Below are 21608 nucleotides of genomic sequence, written 5' to 3'. Positions count from 1 at the left end.
GTCACCATGCGGCCACATTTCTCAAGTCCGAATGACATTCCGATGTCAGAGCTGTAGATCCTGGTAGTGTGGATCAGGGAGTCAATGTCCCGCTCGTTCTTAGCGTACAGCTTTATGTCATCCATGTAGAGGAGGTGGCTGATGGTGGCCCCATTCCTGAGTTGGTATCCATAGCCCGTCTTGTTGATTATTTGGCTGAGGGGGTTCAGTCCTATACAGAACAGCATTGGGGACAGAGCGTCTCCTTGGTATATACCACATTTGATGGTCACGTGTGCAAGTGGCTTGCCATTGGCTTCAAGTGTGGTTTTCCACTGTTTCATCGAGTTGGCGATGAAGGTTCTCAGAGTCCCATTGATGTTGTACAGCCTCAAGCATTCCGTGATCCAAGTATGTGGCATTGAGTCATATATATATATATATATATATATATATATATATATATATATATATATATATATATATATATATATATATATATATATATATATATATATATATATATATTCTGACATAATCAGAAGTCTAAATGATCACACATGGAACTATATATATATATATATATATATTTACATATATATAAAATCAACGTGAAAAAAAAGTCCTCCCATTCCCTATGAAAGTGATACTTTTTTGAAAAATCTTTTTACTATGTCCAGCTGCCCTTTCTTAAGTTTAAGAGAAAAAACTGAGATCTGACAATTGGAGGGAACTCGCGAGCGTTAGTGTTGTGTTGTTAGCGCCGTTGTTTGCGCACGCGTCAAGTGCGAAAAAACCCCAAAAACATTTTAATGTCACGCGATCGACCAGTAGTGGCTAGGCGATCGACCGGTCGATCGGGATCGACGTATTGGGCACCCCTGCTCTAGACCCTGCAGACATTTTCTTGGCCCTCGGTGTCACTAACTAGGTTGACGAGATATGAAGGCGCTAAGCCATGCAGTGATTTATAGGTTAATAGAAGAACCTTGAAGTCACATCTTAAATGGACCAGGAGCCAATGTAGGTTGGCTAATATTGGGGTTATGTGATAAAATTTTCTTGTCCGTGAGAGCAGCCTCGCAGCAGCATTTTGTACTAACTGTAGACTTTTGATGCGGGACTTAGGAAGACCAGAGAATAATACATTACAGTAGTCCAGGCGCGACCTGACGAACGCATGTATAATAGTTTCCGCATCACCGGTCGAGAGGATCGGACGACTTTTAGCAATATTACGAAGGTGAAAAAACGCAATTCTGGTTATATTCTTAATGTGCTTTTGAAAGGAGAGCGTTTGGTCAATTATTACCCCGAGATTAGTTACAGTATCGCTCTGAGTGATAGTACGGTTATCTATATTTATAGTGGTTTCCTTAAATAAGTGTTGATAACGAGTTGGACCAATTATCAACATCTCAGTTTTATCTGGGTTAAGACGAAGGAAGTTGAGAGACATCCATTGCTTGATCTCCGCAAGGCACGCTTCAAGATTACAACAATCCCGCGGATCTGTCATCGATAACGGCATATATAATTGGGTGTCATCCGCGTAGCATTGAAAACTAATATTACATTTACGTGTTATGTCCCCAAGCGTAATCATATAAATATTAAATAAAATTGGTCCGAGTACCGATCCCTGTGGGACACCACACGTAACATTATAGAGCTCAGAGGACGTATTGCCATAGATCACTCGGTGCGTCCTGTCTGATAGATAGGAATAGAACCAGCCTAGTGCTGACCCTGGAATACCAACACAACTTTTAAGACGCCCTAATAAAATATCGAAGTCTACAGTGTCGAAGGCAGCACTAAGATTGAGTAGTAACAATACAGATGAAGTGTTTGAATCCAGAGTAGCTATGAGGAGATCATTTCTACTTTGAGATCTGCTTTCAAAAGGTAGCATCTTGAACTCTCATTTTGGCCAAATGCAAAATTAGGTTTTGCTTGCTGCTTGCAGTTTTTAGGTATTAGATAAGAGACGGATCATCAGTCCTTAAAAGCTTAAGAAAAACATGCATCTTTACGTTACTATTCTTTTTAAGGTTAGCGAATGTATGTGCAAATACATAAATAAACTTTTAAAAATACCTTGATCTTACATAATTTTAGAGGTTAAGTTGTAATTTTGCAATACTGTATCATTGTATCAATCATTGTATCACTTTATCATCATTGTAGCTGTATTTTGACATTGCATACTGTATTTTCTTATATTTTGGTTGCTCTATATACTGTGACTCCCATTTACGACTGTAAACTATTCAGCTACAGTACCAGCTCAGTGGCCTAGTAGTAGAGTGTCCGCCCTGAGACTGGAAGGTTGTGGGTTCAAACCCCGGCCGGGTCATACCAAAGACTATAAAAATGGGACCCATTGCCTCCCTGCTTGGCACTCAGCATTAAGGGTTGGAATTGGGGGGTTAGATCACCAAATGATTCCCGAGCGCGGCACCGCTGCTGCTCACTGCTCCCCTCTCCCCCAGGGGATGGATTAAAATCACATGGGGATGGGTTAAATGCAGAGGACAAATTTCACCACACCCAGATGTGTGTGTGACGATGATCATTGGGGGACTTTAAATGTAAAAAGAAAAAGGTTAAACTATCCATTCACCCATTCATCCATTTTCAGCAACGCTTATCCTGTTCAGGGTCGCGGGCGGTGCTGTAGGCTATCCCAGCTGACATCGGGCGGAAAGCAGACTACACTTTGAACTGGTCGCCAGCCAGTTGCAGGCCACAATTTGTAAACTAATACTGTTCAATCAAAACAGAGCATCAAATATTTTGACACAGTTTATGTCACAGATATGTTTTGGCCAGTGTGTTTATTCTCTGCAAGGATTTCTGAACATAAGCTGTTATCGAGTCGAATAGAAATGAAGTATTAATCTCTACCTCAAAGCCAGCCAACTCTGAACGAGCAGGTCTCGTTCCTGTGACACCATCGTGCTATTTTAATTTCAACAAAGTCCCCTCTCTGATCCCGGCTGTAGCTGGAAAGAAATCATGTAAATTTATTGGTGACATTGAAACGGTTCTTTGCTATTCAAATGAGGCTTCCCTCGTCAGACGCTAAATACTACCACATACTGGCTGCTAACGCTAACCTCCCTGCAAACAGCTGTGACCCCATGCAGGAAGTCAGACAACCCACTTCCTGTGGCAAGCTGTGCCGCTGGCTCTCTTGGCCAAGGATGACTTTCTAATTGGTGTCCTCTCACCTCTCTTCTCTGAGATGCTCCTGCCTGACAGGTCTTGGCAGCAGGAGGAGATGTCCTTGGGGGGGGAAAAGTCAGATCAGAGAAGAAAAAAAAAAAAACCGTATGATAACATTTTAGAGAATGTCGCTCAAAGTCTTTTAGCAAAGTAAATCAAGGGCAAGTTTAAGTACATATTAGGCTAAAGCAGTGCATGTGTGTCATTCTTATAGGTCCCTTGCAAGGTGCTCTATAAATTTAAGGCACTAAAACAATGTGATTATATGCACAGCAGATTTTATATTTAATATTTTTTATAATGTTTTATTTAAATAATAATTTCCTCTATCAACTGATTCGATTGAGAGAAATCTGTTCCTATATTGAATTATATCGTTATCGTATGTTTTTATTAATATTATATAAAAAACAATATATACAAATTGTTACGTGGTGATCCCTGCTGTAAAGTACTATTTTGGTCATTAAAAAGCTATTACCATCTGTGTGTGTGTGGAGCGTGTGTGTGTGTGGGTGGGGTGGGGGGTGGGGGGCGTTCTCGAGAGTGCTGGATCAGATTAACGCCATTTCCATTCATTTCAATGGGGAAAAGTTATTTGAGAAAAACAATTGTTTAAAATATCATGAAAAGGGCTTAACCCGTAAATCAAGGCACCACTGCAAGTGTTCATCGTATTCTCAAAATCACATCACACTGCCGATGAATGCTCTTTAATGTGTTCTATCACATGCCCCTCTTAAACACACAAAGGCCATTTTTATCACTCACTTACCAGCTGCACTTTTGACTTGAGGCTCATTTCAGGATTACATACCCTACAGCAGCTGATAACTTCATTATGGTGGGTGTTAAAGTGGCTGAACCATCTGCAGCTAAATGTCAGTGAGATCAGGAGGCTGCTGGTGGATGTGGATACGTGATGGAGCAAGAAGCTACTGGCACCTGTCAGCGTGTCAGGATGAAAGGGTGGCGGCGGGAGTAATGTACAGTTACCTTTTTGTGTGTAATCAACAATCAGCTCTTACCTGACAGAAAGGACAATGGCACCGATTCATTAGTACAATTTTCAGACAATTTTGCAAAATAAGACTAACCTTACAACATCTTTGGTTTGTTACCATATCCTTCTTGGATCCAGCTTGCATCAAACTCTAAAAGGCCCATGTTAGAGATAACAGCCCACTAGAGCAACTGCCCTCAAATATTGCTATCATTCACTTGTGTGTTGAAAATCAGGAAACAGCCCTAGAAGGCATCTGTTGGGAGATAATGGGGTGGTCTACAACCACACAGTTGCTACAAGAAACTACTACAATTACGGACGTAAAATAATACTACTAAGACTATAGTACCTAATAGTTTTTCTTTTTTTTTTTTACCTAAATTATTTGCCTGTTTAAAATGTCACTATATGCACATTTATTATAACTGGATGCTTTGTCTACTGTCTACTTTTTTACCCTCAACCATGTGGTGGTAATAAAAAAAAAAAAAAGAAATGCCCAGCATGTACAGTATCTCACAAAATTGTACAAAAAGTACACCCCTCTCATCTCTGCAATGTTTCAATTATATCTTGTCATGGAACAACACTGAAGAAATGGCACTTTGAGACAATGTTAAGTAGTCACTGTAGAGCTTGGATAGCAAAGTAAATGTATTGTTACTTCAAAGTAACTCAAAATACAACAATGAATGTGTAAAATGCTGGCAACAAAAGTGAGTACACCCCAACTGAAAATGTCAAAATTGGACCCAAATGTCAATATTTTGTGTGGCCACCATTATTTTCCAGCACCGCCGTAACCATTTTAGGCATGGAGTTCACTAGAGCGTCACAGGTAGCCGCTGGAATTCTCTTCCATGATGACATCAAATCAAAAATGAAATCAAATCGATCTTTATTTGCCAAGTTTGAGCATGCCAAACAAGGAATTTGACTCAGGTACATCTCGGCCTCTGTACAACATTTAGGTAGCTAACAAAATTCAGGACAACATGTGCAAAAATTGACAATTATTCTCAAACATCCCCTGATCTTAAACTCCCAGGAGGGCAAGGAAAAACTCAAAACTCCTACTGGGGGAAATGAGAAACCTTGAGAAGAGACCACAGATAGGCGGATCCCTCTTCCAGGATGACCAGGCTGCAATGGATGCAGAGAGGACATATAGTACACATAATATGGACAATCGAAAGGTAAAGCATTGAGAGCAGGATGTAATTGCACAGTAATGACTCTGAGACTCTATGAGTGGTGTGAGTTCATCAGAGTGACAGCCCGGGGGAAGAAGCTGTGTGTTTGTCTGCTGGTTTGGCGTACAGTGCTCTGTAACGCCGTCCGGAGGGGAGTAGTTTGAACAGACTGCAACCTGGGTGAGAAGGGTCTGTAGAGATGTTACTTGCACGTTTCCTGGTCCTGGACAGGTACAAGTCCTGGATAGATGGGAGGTTGGTCCCGATCATCTTTTCTGCAGTCCTGATTGTCTGTTGCAGTCTGTGATTGTCTTGTTTGGTGGCCGATCCAAACCAGACAGTGATGGTGGTGCAGAGGATAGACTGGATGATGGCAGTATAGAAGGTCTTCAGCAGCTCCTGTGGCAGGTTGAACTTCCTGAGCTGTCTCAGAAAGTACAGCCTCTGCTGGGCCTTCTTCTGGTCTATGTGGCTGGTCCATTTCAGGTCCCGAGAGATTGTGGATCCCAGGAACACCAGGTGGTTTTGGCTGCACCAGTGGACCAGCCACTCCACCTCCTGTCTGTACGCAGTCTCGTCACCGTCTTGGATCAATCCGATGAGAGTGGTGTCGTCCGCATACTTCAGGAGCTTCACAGAAGAGTCGCCTGAGGAACAATCGTTAGTGTAGAGAGAGAAGAGCAGTGGGGAGTGGACGCACCCCTGGGGGGGCGCAAGTATTGGTGGTCCGGGTGTCAGATGTGATGGTCCCCAGCCTCACATGCTGCCTCCTGTTGGTCAGGAAGCTGGTGATCTACTGACAGGTAGAGTCAGGCACCGCGAGCTGGATAAGCTTCAGATGGAGGATGTCAGGAGCAATGGTATTGAAAGCAGAGCTGAAGTCCACAAACAGGATCCTGGCGTACGTCCCTGGGGTGTCCAGGTGGTGCAGGATGTAGTGCAGCCCCATGTTGACCGCATCGTCCACCGACCTGGTTGCCCGGCAGGCAAACTGCAGGGGGTCAAGCAGGGGGCCCGTGATGACCTTCAGGTGGTTCAACACTAACCTCTCAAAGGATTTCATGACCACAGATGTCAGGGTGACGGGTCTATAGTCATTCAAACCTGTGATGGCGGGCTTCTTGGCCACCGGTACGATGATGGAGCTCTTGACGCACGAAGGCAGCTCACACAGCTCCAGGAAAGATTGAAGATCCGTGCAAAGGTGGGTGCCAGTTGTTCAGCACAGACTTTCTGGCGGGAGGGTGGCACTCAGAGCTGGTGGATGTTGGAGACCTTGCGCTCCTCTACCTTCCGTTTGAGGATACCCCACAGATGTTCAATAGAGTTTAGGTCTGGGGACATGCTTGGCCAGTCCATCACCTTCACCCTCAGCTTCTTTAGGAAGGCAGTGATCGTCTTGGAGGTATGTTTGGGGTCATTATCGTGTTGGAATACTGCTCCGCGGCCCAGTTTACGGAGGGAGGGGTCATGCTCTGCTTCAGTATTCCACAGTCCATGTAGGCATTCATTGTTCCCTCAATGAACTGTAGCTCCCTAGTGGCAGCAGCACTCATACAGCCCTATACCATGACGCTCCCACCACCATGCTTGACTGTAGGCAAGACACACATGTCTTTGTACTCTTCACCTGGTTGCCGCCACACACGCTGGACACCGTCTGCATGGCTGTCGTCCCAAGAAAAGCCTCTTCCAAAAATGATGCACAAGGAAGCTCGCAAAAGGTTTGTTGAAGACAAGCAGACTAAGGATATGGGTTACTAGAACCATGTCCTGTGGTCTGATGAGACCAAGATAAACATATTTGGTTCAGATGGTGTCCAGCGTGAGTGGCGGCAACCAGGTAAAGAGTACAAAGACAAGTCTCAAAGTGTAATTTCTTCAGTGATGTCCCATGACAAGATATAATTAAAACATTGCAGAAATGAGAGGGGTGAACTCACTTTTGTGAGATACTGTATATTTAAAAGATAAATGGGTACTGTGCAACTCAACAAGCATGCTGTGTCATTTCAGCATGATCAACATGTACTGTACATGAGTGGAACTATGAAATGCTCTTTGATGACATTATAGGGCACCGCAATAGCAGCAGTATAGCCGACTGTCCGAGCCAAAGCCTGTGTGCATCCAACGTCCTAATGTCAGGGTTGGGCTAAATTCAATAGATAAATTATTCATATGGCCTCAGTAACGTGTGCATGAGGTCACCAGAAGGCCTCACAAGCAAAAATGAACATGACAGGGTGCAGCACACGAGTCGTCTTTCAACCCCTGTTAAGAAAGGAAGTGAGGGGGTGGGGTCATCACTGAAGCAGCTGTTCAAGCAAGCAGGAAAAGTGACCTGCTCAGCAAACCGTAAACAAGAGGGAGAAATATGCAAAAAAGGCTTTTGCGTTGGAATTAGTACGGAAGCGTGCTTACCTCGAGGAGGCATGTCACGAAGCAGATGGATGTTGCTGCAGATTTAAACATGTACTGAAATTCATTGATATAGATATACGACTTCAAAAACAATGAGCTTGGAACATATCCATGCGATGATGAAGGTGCAGGATATGTTTTTCTTGTCATCACACTGAGGTGTGGGCGAAGAAAGTTTACATTGAACAACACTTGACCAATTCCAACATTTGACTTGAATTGGGAATTTGGGACGTTGTGTAAAATGAAAATGAGAACAAAATACCATGATGTGGAAATCTTTTTTAACCTACAATCAATTGAATACGTAAGGTCTTTTGAGCATTCCTCAACTCTCCAGGTCTTATGTGCCCCTGGTCCGTCTTTCTTGGAAGATGTTGCAGGCATCAAATTTAAATAGAGTGAATATTTGGACTGGTGAGAACAATAACAGTTATAAGCTTCACCATTAAATACTTTGTGTAAGCAAATGAATGTAGGTTGAAAAGGCTTTTGAAAACGTGGAAAAAAAATGTGTGTCTCGCACAGTGATCCAACCGCATCGGAACTGGGTTTGTAATTACACTCTTGTGTAAGATGTGACTTACAATATGTTTAGAGCTAAACCTATGTATGCTCTTATTTGATGTTCCCTCTATTGTACAGGAACCTACACAGAGAGACATGAAGAAAGGCATTTGTCTGGTTTCTGTGTTGTGTCAAAGAATGTTTATGTAAATGTAATGATGCAATAAGATGTGACATGTTTTCAGAAGTAACAGTGGCCAAGGCTATGCTTTGCTGTAATTCAGTTTTGTGCGATGATTTTATTGAGAAAATATTTTCTGTCAAAAACAAAGCCTCTGAACAGTGAATACAAATCCCTTTGTTCCTTTTTCCTCATGGGTTTGTCATTAATGAACATCACACAATTGAGCTTATATTTCCAGGTATTTACAGTACATCTGAATTGAAAAAGCCAGTCCTAGAAAAAGGACAAACATTGTTTTGTCTGTCTTTTGGTTCCTTAGTTTTTTCCCACTGGGACCTGGCCGGTAACACCTTGTAACCGCCTTAGCAACACTGGCAGTTTTTATCGCCTCTCTATTCCTCAAAAATGAACTTATGGTCAATTTCGGCACAATTCCATTGCCAAGTCTGTCACACGAACGCCGTTTCATACATAGCCTGTGATCACCTTTTTCTGCTCTATTGTTGTTATCACCACCTTTTCTCTTCTGCTTTTCTCCTGCGTCTTCTTTGGAGCCATGTTTGTTCTCTTGTACAGTGCAGCAACCTGCCAGGAAACATCTTCTACAAAGCCGACTAGCGGCAGGTGGGACGGACTACGTATATTTTAGTTTACAATAGCCGCGCGAGTCGGGTTGTTTTCCAAAGCTTTGTCTGAGAACCAGGACTAACATTTCCCAACATTTTGTGTTGAAAACCGAATATGTTGAGTTCCGAGGTGGTTGACTTCTGGTGTTCCACTGTATGACATTACAATGTTTCACAGATGATCGTGTTTGTTTTAGATCATAAGCAGTTCTTTCCATCACTTCACATCTTTGTCTCATCAATCTGTATGCTGAGGCTTGTCTCTGTCACTGCCTATTAGATTTCACCCCAAAAATACAATTTGAGCAGTACGACATAATCCTATCGTTGCTTTCAGTCTTTAATTAAAACTAAAGGAAATGGTCAATTACTGTTTGAATACTTTTGGATGAAATGTATATACATATTGTGGACATATAGACGGTTTGAATACTTGTGGCATGCTGTGAGAGAAAAGGTAATGCTCAGCCAATTATAATAGCTAATAGCTTTCCTTCTTGCAAGACCTTTTCCTTTCAAAACCATTACTTGCGGTATTTCTACTGCGTGTCTCTGTGGCAGTGACAAGGTAACCAATGCTGACCTTCAGTTGGACTATGGAATGACAATACCGGAGGGGAATAAGAAAGTGAAGGGGAAACGAAACAGCACAAAATCAATAGCTTATTTTTTACTATTTGTGAAGGGATTCAAATATTTGCTCCTCTAAAGGACGACAGACCTATGAGAATTTTTTGTCCATAGCCACTCAAACCAACACTGAATATTGCTCACCGTAGTGGATTACCCTTAGGACACAGGTGTCAAACTCAAGGCCCGGGGGCCAGATACGGCCCGCCACATCATTTTATGTGGCCCGCGAAGACAAATTGTGCATCAAATTTGTGTCATTACTAGAATTGCAAATTGTCTTCACTTTTAAAAATATCTTTTGTTTTAAAATTTGACCAGTTTTTATTAGTCTGATTTGAAAATGAGTTATTTGTCGGTTTGTTTTGTAGCTTATACTGTCAATAATATGAGCTTTTCATACATTTATTTGGGTTGACAGTCATAATGGCCCTCCGAAAGAAACTATGACTACAATGCGGCCCGCGAAAAAATGAGTTTGACACCCCTGCCTTAGGACTGTGTTGCATTAGAATGATTGACTAGTGAGGATCTTCAATGCAAGACATCAAAGTTGAAATCAGACTGAAGCTAAAGTCTATAAGACATCTAACTTTACCAGTTTTCCCCTACATTATAGTCAGAACCCAACTGATTTTGTGTGATTTTAGACCTTAAATGATTTGGCTGGCTGTTCAAATCAGTAGTTACATGTTCCTTGTCAGCAATGTTGGTCACAATTCTACAGGTCAGGTCAGGGGGCATGTGTGACAGCAGAGCTTTGTGCCATCAACCATGCGGCTAAATGCGAGTGAATATTCCTCAGCGACTACCCGGGTTGACACAGAGTCTGCCCTGGTCCCCAGAAGTATTCCTCAATCTGTCTCTATGTCTGTGGTGGGAATATCTGATGTTTGCTTTCCAATGCTGTTTCTGGGATTATGGCTATATATATGAGAGAACAATATGTACAGATTTGAAAATTATATTACATACAACATAGGGTAGTGTGACAGATATCAAAATAATAAAATTCAACATTTTGCACTCAAAACTGGCAATATCACGATACAGCTGTTGTGCAATAATCGCTAAGAGGGTACATTCAACATATATCATGAAATCTATGTAGCATGAAGGAAAACGTGTGGACACGTCATCTTGCATTCTGAGCACACAATAAAAACTAATAAATATAGGAACAAAGACATTCATCAAAATATAACTTTTGCCTGAATAACCGCTATTATGTTTAATTAATGTTTTAAAGCACATATTTCATAGAAGGGCACTAGCTTTTTCTAATGATATAATTTGGGGTATTTTTGTGGGGTATGAACAGTAAGTCTTATCATTAAGTAGTGGAGCATGAAATGTTAGAAATACAGTGTATGAGAATTATATTTCTCATACAATTATTTTTTTTTTTTCCAATGGTCATTTAGATCAAGATTTGATTATACAACAATGTTGATGGTAGATTGGAGTGAATACAGAAATTTGAATATCCAAGAAAATTTATTAAGGGCCTGAAGTTCTCATGTTGACAGATTGCATGGGTTGTAAGTGGGTGTTGAGCGATAAGAACAGGGGCATGGTGGCCATCGGTAATTTCAGGAAAATATATTGACTTTCCAGAACGACCCGGGTGCATCAAAGGCCCACTCCCCTCCCTCCCGGGTGATTACGACCACATTTCGGCTTTACGTTTCATTTACAATCCTTGCTAGGTGTGGTTTGTAGATCAGCTTCCACATCTGTTTTTTTTTTATTGTAAACTGCATAGTCCTTAAACATTGGAGACTATCAGTATCTCATGTATAATAAAGACAACACCATGACAGATAACAATGTGATATTTAGAAATGTTGCCACAGCTCTCATACAATAAGCCCAAAAAGTAATTGAAGTTGAAACTCATATAAGTCCATAATTTGTTCTAATACTCGTTGATATTTTCAACATGTTTTCTCAATAAAAAAAATTTATCATTGATGAATTCCCAGAGATTAGACATAGACATCTGCCACACTTTTCTTGTGTCAAAATGGTTGAGCTTTCCATTTGAGCAGAAATGACCAGAGGGTCCCCGTTGTGTGTTCTGATAATAATTTGGTAGTTTTAGAGGATGGTGTGGTTATGTCCACAGGAGACCTCCACATGTGCCATCACTTCCATTATTTCCCCCAAGTCAAGGGGACAAATGTCAAGTTCATTGCCTCTGATAATCATGACGTCTTTTCGCAACAGGAAACTAAGGGCAGAAACTTTTCAAGGGCAGAATGCTGCTGAGAATTTCTTCCAACCACTCACAATCTTGCTTCAGTTGGAGTCATTCTGGAGTCCACATAATTATAACATTCACATTTCAGTGGACATAAAATCATAAACAGTACGGGATCACAGTGGACTGGGAGAACTGCATTAAAGAGCGAGTGCATGGTCGTGATGACATCCCACACATTAGACACAAGTATGTACACCTACAGGCAGTTGGCAACATCCTCACTGACTTTGCAGAAAGATTTTCAGAATTCTAAGCCATTGGTGGAGGTTGCACCTCCAAAAAGATAAAAATTATAGATATTTCTTGCAGGCTGGATCAAGGAAGGTTGCATCCATGACAAGTGTTGTCTTCAACACATTATTGAAGCCTGCGACAGCAAAAGGTCATCTTGCTTGAACTTAGCCGTGAGGTCATAGGTTTGAGACTAGCTGCAGGCAAGTCATGGCCAATGGAAAATAATATATCTGAGACCAGCTGCTTGAGGGACGGACATGATGGTTGTGGAATTAAAATACATGTTTGTAAATGAGAATACTATCAAGTGTAGAATGACTGACATACTGTTTTTAATGGGTTTTGGAAAGCTCTTGAATTAAGTGTAAAAGATAAATGTGTCAGGAATTTGTGTCTCATAATGTATGGCATCATCACTCATGCTCATTTGCAAACTTCAAAGTCCAGCACATTCAACAATTCATATATTAAAGTCAAATTCAGTCTGATAGCCCATTTTATTATTTTGTATTTTTGGTCTAAGCTTTATAAAATAAAAAAAAATAAAAATAATATTTTGTGCTAGCTTTGCCTACTCTTTATGCAAATTCAGTCCAGTAGCCCATTTTATTATGTTGTATTTTTGGTCTAAGCCTAAAAAAAAAATCATATTTTGTGTTAGCTTTAAAAAAAAAAAATCTTTTTTTTTAATTGCTAATTAATGTTGAAAATAACAAATGATGCATGGATTGATTCTTTTTCTGAGTTACAGTCAAGAAGCACATCACAGCTTTTTTTCCTCAAAAGCAGAATGTTTATTTCCATTCACCGCCACAGAAATACAAAATTTCTTTCAGTCTACTCATGATGCAGATTACTTCAAGGTAATGTATTGGATTGGATGCTAAATTACTGGTGGCTGCAATAGCACCTGTTGTTTGTGTTTATTTGTGAAATTGATGACATAAGGACTGGAATCAGATAACAGATGCTTCCATCTAACCGGTCTGCAGAGCTTCTAATGAATCATGAAACCCTTGAATGCCAAGTCCCAAAGTAGAAGCCTTTTTTACATATATTTATTTTTTTAATATATGCACAATAAAATGGGAGACTCTTACGCAATGTGGTATGATATCTTTAAAGCATTAAAACATGTTACATGTTTAGTTCATGTTTATTCATTGTAACCGTTCCGCCTGTTGGTTGTTTTTGTTTATAGGGGTTCCTGTGCATCAGCAAAAATGACTGGGATACAGGGCAAGCTTTTATCTGAATAAGCAGCATCCTCTGCCCCTTGCAATTGACTCGCACACATCAGCTGCTGTCTGATGTGATCAATTACCTAAGATGAAAGTGACAAGGCTACTGCACCTTTACAGTGTTGCGTTTCCTGCGTCAGCCTCAGCTGCAGGAGTGATGGGATGTCTCTGTCAGCGAATATATCTTTTGAAATGCAGGTTCTCAGCTGTGACACAACACTGAAACAGCAACAGAGATGTGACTACGGTATGGAAGAGAGGTGTCTGTTATGGAATGACCCCTTCATATATTGGTGGAAAAAAATGAGGTGTCAAAGAAAAAAAAATGGTAATAGACTGGAATACATTAAATGATGTGGAGTGTACACTGGGCTGGAACCAATTCTGCAGGCTTCTTTAAATCTCACTAGCCCAAAAGTCAGTAATGGAGCGGGTGTTACCATGTATGGCTTAAGATTCCAAAAGGATGAAAAATAAGCATGCCTAATGAAATGTAAACATGTTTTCATTCTGAAACACCATTTCCAAATTGTAGCCCTAATACAATACAATCTCAGTCTCAATTTCTACGGACTAGGCTCTGTCACAGTTCCAACAAAATATATTTTTGTTCAAATTAAGGTCAGAAGAATGATTAAATCGCAGAGAAAGTTGTGGGTCAAACAACACACCAAGGTGTATGTCATGGGATGCCAATTTCTTGCAGATGCTCAAGTAGAATAGAATAGCTTTATTGTCATTGTACACCAGGTATACAAAGAAATTGGGAGAACTGCTCCGTTGGTATTTTGTAGGAGTGTAGACCTTTTTACTCACGATTTAAATGAGTGGGCTCTGGGTTCTTTCAACATGTACTTAATAATAATATTTGGGCATCTCTGCACTGTAATTTAGATGTTAAAAATGAGGCACATACTCACCGCTTGGCACCAGGTATACAAGTCAATAACATCCACCTTTTATTAAATAAAATAATAAATATTAACTGAAACAACACTCTTTTTGATTTAGAGGGAAAATTGAGGCATACAACACAAAATCGTACACAGACAATAAAGCCGGCCGGCCGGGCAATTGCCAAGTTGACTAACCTTATGTTGCAGGCCTGTTTCGATGCTCGGGAACATGGAGACCAAAAACTAGGTGACTCAAAATGCAAAATTAAATAAACGTACCTTGTGCCAGATGACTCAAATCCGACGCTTAGCCACAAACTCCTCGTCCTTGTTTCCAGCTGTGCCAGAGGTCCACTGAGCGCTTCTGGGTGGCTCAGAGTGCGAGCTGGGTCCAATCTGTCGTTGTCCGGTTTGGTAACGATTATCTACCAGTTCCTAGGTCCCGTTGAGTTAGTGAACGGCAGTCTGTTGTCCATTAGCGAGCTCATTAGCATCACCTACTCTATGCTAAGATATCGGAAAAACAATATTTTAAGTGAACTTAATCTTTAGAACTGGAATGCACATCACTAGCTTCTATTTCTGTGTCAAACTCAAGGCCCCTTGAGGCAACTTGTGTGTCAACTCAATGTTTCTTGTTAAAATACCAAAATTGTAAATTGTCTTCCCTTTTAATAACAGTGAGATATTGCAACATTTTTTTAAAACCCACTTTCAAAACAAATTAGAAAATTGTTGAACTTTTTAATGCTGTATTCCGTTGTGTGTTTGTGATAAGGTAGTATTAATGGCCCTACGATGGAAATCTTAACTACGATGTGGCCCGCAACAAAAATGAGTTTGATAGCCCAGTATAGTGGAAACTTTCACTGTCTTCTTCCTCCGACTTGAGCACAGTTACTGTGGATTGTTGTGAGGAAAAACCACAGGAATAATAACATTTTATCAAAGATGAGAACTTTTATCCAAAGCTTCTGCCTCATCGCCTCATTGCCAGCACAACTCGATCTCTTCCTTTTTCCTACCCCACCCCTTTTTTTTTTAAATAGGAATGTTGACACCATAATCTGTGTGTAATGTATTAAAAGTAAAAGCTAAGGTTCTTAATAAGCTTCTTTTTTTTTTAGATAAACTAATATCATGACTTTATTATAAAACCTGATTCACAGCAGTATTATCATGCAAATATATTACCTCTTGAGAACCGTATTTGCCTGACATTTCAGAAGATTTTGAAATATAGAAATCTCCTTCCCCTCGAACAGATTCCCACACCTACTCCTCTCGTTGAGTAAATCTCATAACATCGTCTTTGAAAGCTGCTGAGATATGCCATGTTGTTCTTTTTAGGAAGTCTTCCTTCTCCCACTGGGTCCAAGGCGTCAGCTTAAGGGACGTGGTTGCACACAAGCATGCTGCCAAGAATCTGTCACACAGATGTCCATACAAATGTTTTTTTTTTCTTCTTTTCTACAAAACAGTTAAGTTTGATATTGTCAAGTGTATCTCAATGTATATAGCTGTCACGGAACGGATGGAGCAGGGCGACCAAGTGCAGCTTGGACCAGGGTTTATTGGAGAAAACAAACTAACAGACTCGGGAAACTGACATGACTCACTAACAAAACCAACAACGGAAACTGAACAGAGGCGTGAACCAAAAGACAAAGTGGCAATGACAATGATCCGGCAGGGGGTGACACACAGACAGGACTTAAATACAAGACAGGTAACAAGAGGTAGGTGACTGAGATTACAATGATTGTGAGGTGACACAGGAGGGGAGGGGCGAGTACACAGACGCGGACAGAAACCATGACAACCTACATATAAAACAACCAGGGACGGGTCGTGACAATAGCAGCAGGGGAGAGATCCAATTTCATCCAAGGAATTTATGTTTTTTTACTCCACAAACAAAATGCACATGAATGCATAACAGTAAAATTAGCGTCTAATAGGTCTAAAATATTTTGTGTAAAACAATGCCGATGTAACTGGAGATTTCTGTGTAGAATTATATTAAAAGTATTTTAAAGAAAGTCAAAAACCTTTGACACAAAGTAAGAATTATGTTCAGAGTGGCCCAATGCAATGCACTTCTTCCGACTATTTAAATATCTGCCCGATTTTGACCTCTGACTGTTATTGTTCTCCAAGTTCGATTGTTGTTTGTTGCTGTTGTTGATTCTGTCAGCATGTCTGGATGAGAGCTGGTACATCAGTGCAGTCATTCCATTTGGACAGGATTGGTTCAAGTGTTAAAAAAAACTCTCTGAGTGAATCTCTGTCCATCTAATGGCATCAGAGGCTTGAGAGAGTCTCCGACCATAGACAGCACTCAATCAGAGCGAGCCTTCCAACTGACCTTGGTCTGCAATCATCCCGCTACAGGGGATTAGGCAATCACTCAAACCACCTGGAAAGGACTGTTTGTTCACGTTTCCCAGATATATAAGTCATAGCACACCCTTTTCTCCCCCAGCAAGTCGCCGGTTTCATCTAGAACTGATTACAAAACCACCCTCTACAATAAACTATATTTACAGTGTCATTTGTTCATTTAGTATTTAAGTGGTGCTTCATTTGTTACCTTATTAGCCGATTAATGAAGTGTGAAAATGTTTATCTGTTCTGTTTCAAATTACTTGACATGTTTACCAAGTTGTCTATTCCAGTATTTCACAACCTTTATTGAACCATGACACTCAGTTTACATACCAGAAATGTCACAGCACTTCACCCAACAAAAACACACAAGTAATTCTGATCTCATCATAATTTACTCATAAATTCACTTACTCAGCATGAGGTCTGGATGTGTTTAAATGAACACAAAGCACATACTTACACTCCCAGGTGCCTTGACATATTGTAATCCTTGACATATTCTAAAGTTTTGCACAAATGACAAGAAGTGGATACTCAGGTTTAGTAATGCCGTGCCTGGAATAGCATTTAAGTATTACATATATGGTACCTTAAGTGATATGCCTTTATAGTAAATCCAGTACAATACCATACAACTGCACCAATGCAGACTTTCTAATAGCGTGGACATATTTGTTGTACAAAACAGGCTTGTGAAAAGTGCTGCCGAAAACAGGTGCAAAAAAAGACAAACGCCCCATGGGTGTCAAGTGCCAACAGTCAATTAGCGCCGACATTTCTGCCATCAAGATCAGTGCTGCCACACACATGCTGCCGAGAGGCCGCAACCACCATTAGTGTGGCAGCCGTGGCTCAGGCAGTAGAGTTGTTGGGTTGTTCAGAAACCGCAGGATCGGCGTTTCGAACCCAACTCTGTCCGAATCGTGCATCGTTGTGTCCTTGGTTAAGACACTTCACACACCTTGCCTCAGGAACTGCAGATGAAAAGTAGCCCTTTGGCTAATTCTGGTGCATCTACAGAAATGTTTCTTGATGGAGACCGTCCCTGTCAAATAAACAACTAAAACAAAATTTAAAAAAAATCAAGCACAATATCTCGTTTCTTCAAGTAATGTCATGGCTAAAATGATGGAAAAGTCCACAAAAGCTCCACAGGAAGGACAAAAAAGCAAACATGCCAAAATCAAAAAAATGACAAAAGCAACAAAAAACAACAGAGCTCTCAAAGAGCTCTTGAATTCAACTGCCATTACTTTTACTAATTGTTGACTGACCCTGATGATTGACTGTTGGATATATTGGAAAAATAAATTGAGTTTGAAGGTCCAATGGTATTACGTATATGATCTTCTTAATACCGTACATTCTCATAGGCTATGCCACAAACAGATACAGCGAAGACAAAAAACTGTCTCAAGGCTAGACTCTTAAATATACTTAAGTGTTGACTCTTCTTACTCACTTTTTACTGTATTGGACTGAAACAAAGGTGGAAAGTCCTGTGGTTTTGAATAAAGGCTGTTGAAAACTGTTTCTTTAGCAATTAGTCAAATTTCTTTGGTATCGCATTTGCACTGAATGTACTTGAGAAGTTACATTAAACTTGTGGTTTCAAGTCAAAACACTCAGTGACAACCACAAGTGCCTACTAATATTGTCACGCATACTCATTGAAATGGGTGGCCAGCTGTTTGAAAGGAGCACCTGGAGCACCTATTCAATGTCAAGCCTTGTCAAAAGAAAAGTCATTTTACTTTCTCCAACTAACATTAAACTTTCAGGACATACTGACATGGGCTGAAGAAGCGCGTAAGCCAGCACAGGGGGTGACTTTTTAATTCAAGGCATAAACTCTGACTCTGCCCACATCCCGGAATCATTGCTAAATGCCACTTTGTTACAACAAATTAGAACGATATGCCGGTGGTCATTTTCGATTTACTTTCACTCGTTGCTTCTCTCACTTTGTTTCAGCAGGAAAAAAATGTGATTATGTTCTTGTTTCATGTGGTACTTTCCGCTTCCAATTACAGGCAAAAGAGAGTCATTTTTTCACTGATTGTTGAATTTGCAATCCGTATAAAATATGCAACAGGGGTGTCAGTCATTAATCATTGTCCAATGAAGGCTGTCAGAGCCTGTCATGCTTGTCAAATGGGTACTCTCCAAACCCCCCCTAGTTATCAAATCCACATTTCTGATTCACCTGTGAAGCCTGACAAGAGGTGCCCTGACTGCTGCAGGTAGACACTAGACCAGGGGTGGGCAATCTTTTCGACTTGCGGGCCGAATTGGGTTCTAAATTTTGACCGGGGGACCGAACCAGGAGCAGATGGATGTAGTTTTTGTGTGAAGTAATATTAACGGCATGTAAAGGTCATTGTATAAAAGGTTTTGGCCTTTAGTAGGTAATAAAGCATGGATATTCAAAAAAAAAAAAAAGCTTCTTGAAAACAAATGCATTTATTAACAGCATTAAAAAAAATATTTCACCCAAAAAGTACTATCACTAATTCTCATTAAATACGTTATTATGAATAACAATTTCCATCACTTCAGCGCCTGCAGGTCAGATTTATGAAAGATGTATTTCTTATGAGGTGAAATCACATCAAATGGCAAACATTCTGACCAAATACCTCTTGAAGAATCAGTGAAAGAATATATCTAAAGAAAGTAGTCTAGCAGCTTGACGATAAGTGCATGGGTATGTGTGTGTGCATGGGTATGTGTGTGTGTGTGTGTGCGTGTGCGTGTGTGTGTGTGTGTGTGTGTGCGCCTGTGTGTGCGCATGCGTGTGTGCCTACTCTTGTGTTTTTCTTCCATTTCCAATTTTGCTTTTGTCTGCCCAAGTAATTGCAACATTTGTTACTTTCAATGTTCTCAGATTCGAAGTTTAAATCAGGCTAATGACAATATTTGGCTTTTATTTTTGAAAATAAAAAATATGCAGCCGTGAAGTGATAATTTTGACAAGTGCATGTAAAAATTCCTACAAGAACCTAAATGCATGAATCTGAAACAAGGACTGAAGTTTTCTCTCTCGGGAGCTGAATTTTCCATCCATCCATCCATCCATCCATCCATCCATCCATCCATCCATCCATCCATCCATCCATCCATCCATCCATCCATCCATCCATCCACTGTGTGTGTGTGTGTGTGTGTGTGTGTAGGGGGGGTTGTGGGGGGGGTCCATAGACCCCACACACTACATTCTACTAAAAAATCTAACTTGATTCCTATATGTGTGTATTTGTGTTTGTCTCTGAGAAAAACTTTTTTTTTTCTCTGAGAAATACTTACATGACTCATGACTTTTTTTCTTGAAAAGCAATGGGAACAGGCCAGAGGACAAGAAAATGCTACCCAATGCTTATTCCATTGTGAACCAAATAAATAAATACAAAGAAAAGCCACCAACAAAAATGTTGCCTTGAGCCCAATAGTGACAATAAATCCATGTCACATATACTGGATGAGACAATGAAATGCATGGTCTATTCGAATTGGCTTTATGTCACTTCTTCTTCTCAGTCACTCCAAATAACACCTTGATGTCCATTATCTGCACACGTAATTGCTGTATTGATTTTCCCTTGTTGTGTCTTTCTTTTCATTCCACCATGCTTGTTGCTTGCCATTGTTCAATTGATATTCTTGCAAGTCAGCGTTGATTGGCTAGAATAATGCTGCCTTGGAAAGCCATTAATAGGACAATTCATGTGCTTTGTGCATTTTGACCTAATTACTATACAGCAAAACATTTCTGATTATTACAAACAATTTTCAACAAAGTGCATTGGTATCAAAGTGGTGCATGGCGGTGTCTCTCATTCAGATGTTGTAGATTTGATTGGGCCAGTGGTGCAATACAGCTGGGCCGAGAGATACAAGTGACTTTCAAATTTATCCAAAAACAACCCATTGTTCTGGCAATGTTTTTTTTGCTTTGAGGAATAAGTGACACCAGCACTGTATGGTGGCAACTCACTTCACATCACGAAGCAGTGAACAATTATAAAAGAAAAGAGGCTTCAATTTGTATATTGCCACTCTCAGTTGAGGTTAACTGTCAAACTAAACCAAACCAAACAAAAGGGAATGATGCAAGTATTTCCAACATGCAAGAAGCTTTGCTTTTTGATAAGAATCGCCATGTGCTAACTTAACAAATAGCACTGTGTTGGAGTGTTTTATAAACATTTGTTCATCCATTTTCAACACCACACATCCTGGTCAGGTTGAATTGATTGATATTTGAAAACAAACAGTGGACGCCTGTGGAAGGATAGTACCGTATTTTTCGGACGATAAGTCGTGTTTTTTTTCATAGTTTGGGTGGGGGGGCGACTTATACTGAGGAGTGACTTATACATATGTGAATTTTTTCACAAATTTTTAAAATTTAAAAAAAAAAAGTGAAACTGCGATAAACGAACCGCGATGTAGCAAGGGATTACTGTAATTTGAATTTCAAGTGACATCAGCGGCACGGCGCGGCGGTTGTTTACATAAAGGACAAAGATTCGATCACGGGATGACGAAGATAACGAAGGGCCCCACGTACTACCGGCATTATTAGCGGCTTTGTTTGTAAGTGACACGGAGGACGAAGAGTTTGAAGGATTTAATGATTTGGAGTGACACAGAAGGTTTGAAAAACTATTATGGCTTTTACGCACGCCCGGTCCTATTCTACGGAGTCGGGGGCCGGCGCTCGACTGGGTGGCTGTCCGGGGACGGTGGATGGGGCTCGGGCATGGCTTTTACGCACGCCCGTGGAAGAGGAGAGTGTCT

General features: G+C 40.5%; 1 long non-coding RNA gene across 1 annotated transcript in view; it reads left to right on the top strand.

Annotated features, from left to right (window-relative positions):
* The window catches only part of LOC148404324 (uncharacterized), a 30038-nt gene extending 13467 nt beyond the window's left edge, over nt 1–16571 (top strand). The window contains exons 2-3 of the long non-coding RNA XR_015860196.1: nt 13482–13768; nt 15768–16571. This is a non-coding gene — a long non-coding RNA (uncharacterized LOC148404324). The remainder of the gene's footprint in view (nt 1–13481; nt 13769–15767) is intronic.
* Nucleotides 16572–21608: the final 5037 nt, after the last annotated feature.

Source organism: Syngnathus floridae, chromosome 1 (assembly GCF_059516105.1).
Source record: "Syngnathus floridae isolate MCC-2025c chromosome 1, RoL_Sflo_1.0, whole genome shotgun sequence".
Lineage (NCBI taxonomy): Eukaryota > Metazoa > Chordata > Actinopteri > Syngnathiformes > Syngnathidae > Syngnathus > Syngnathus floridae.
This window is presented reverse-complemented; position numbering and strand designations above follow the sequence as displayed.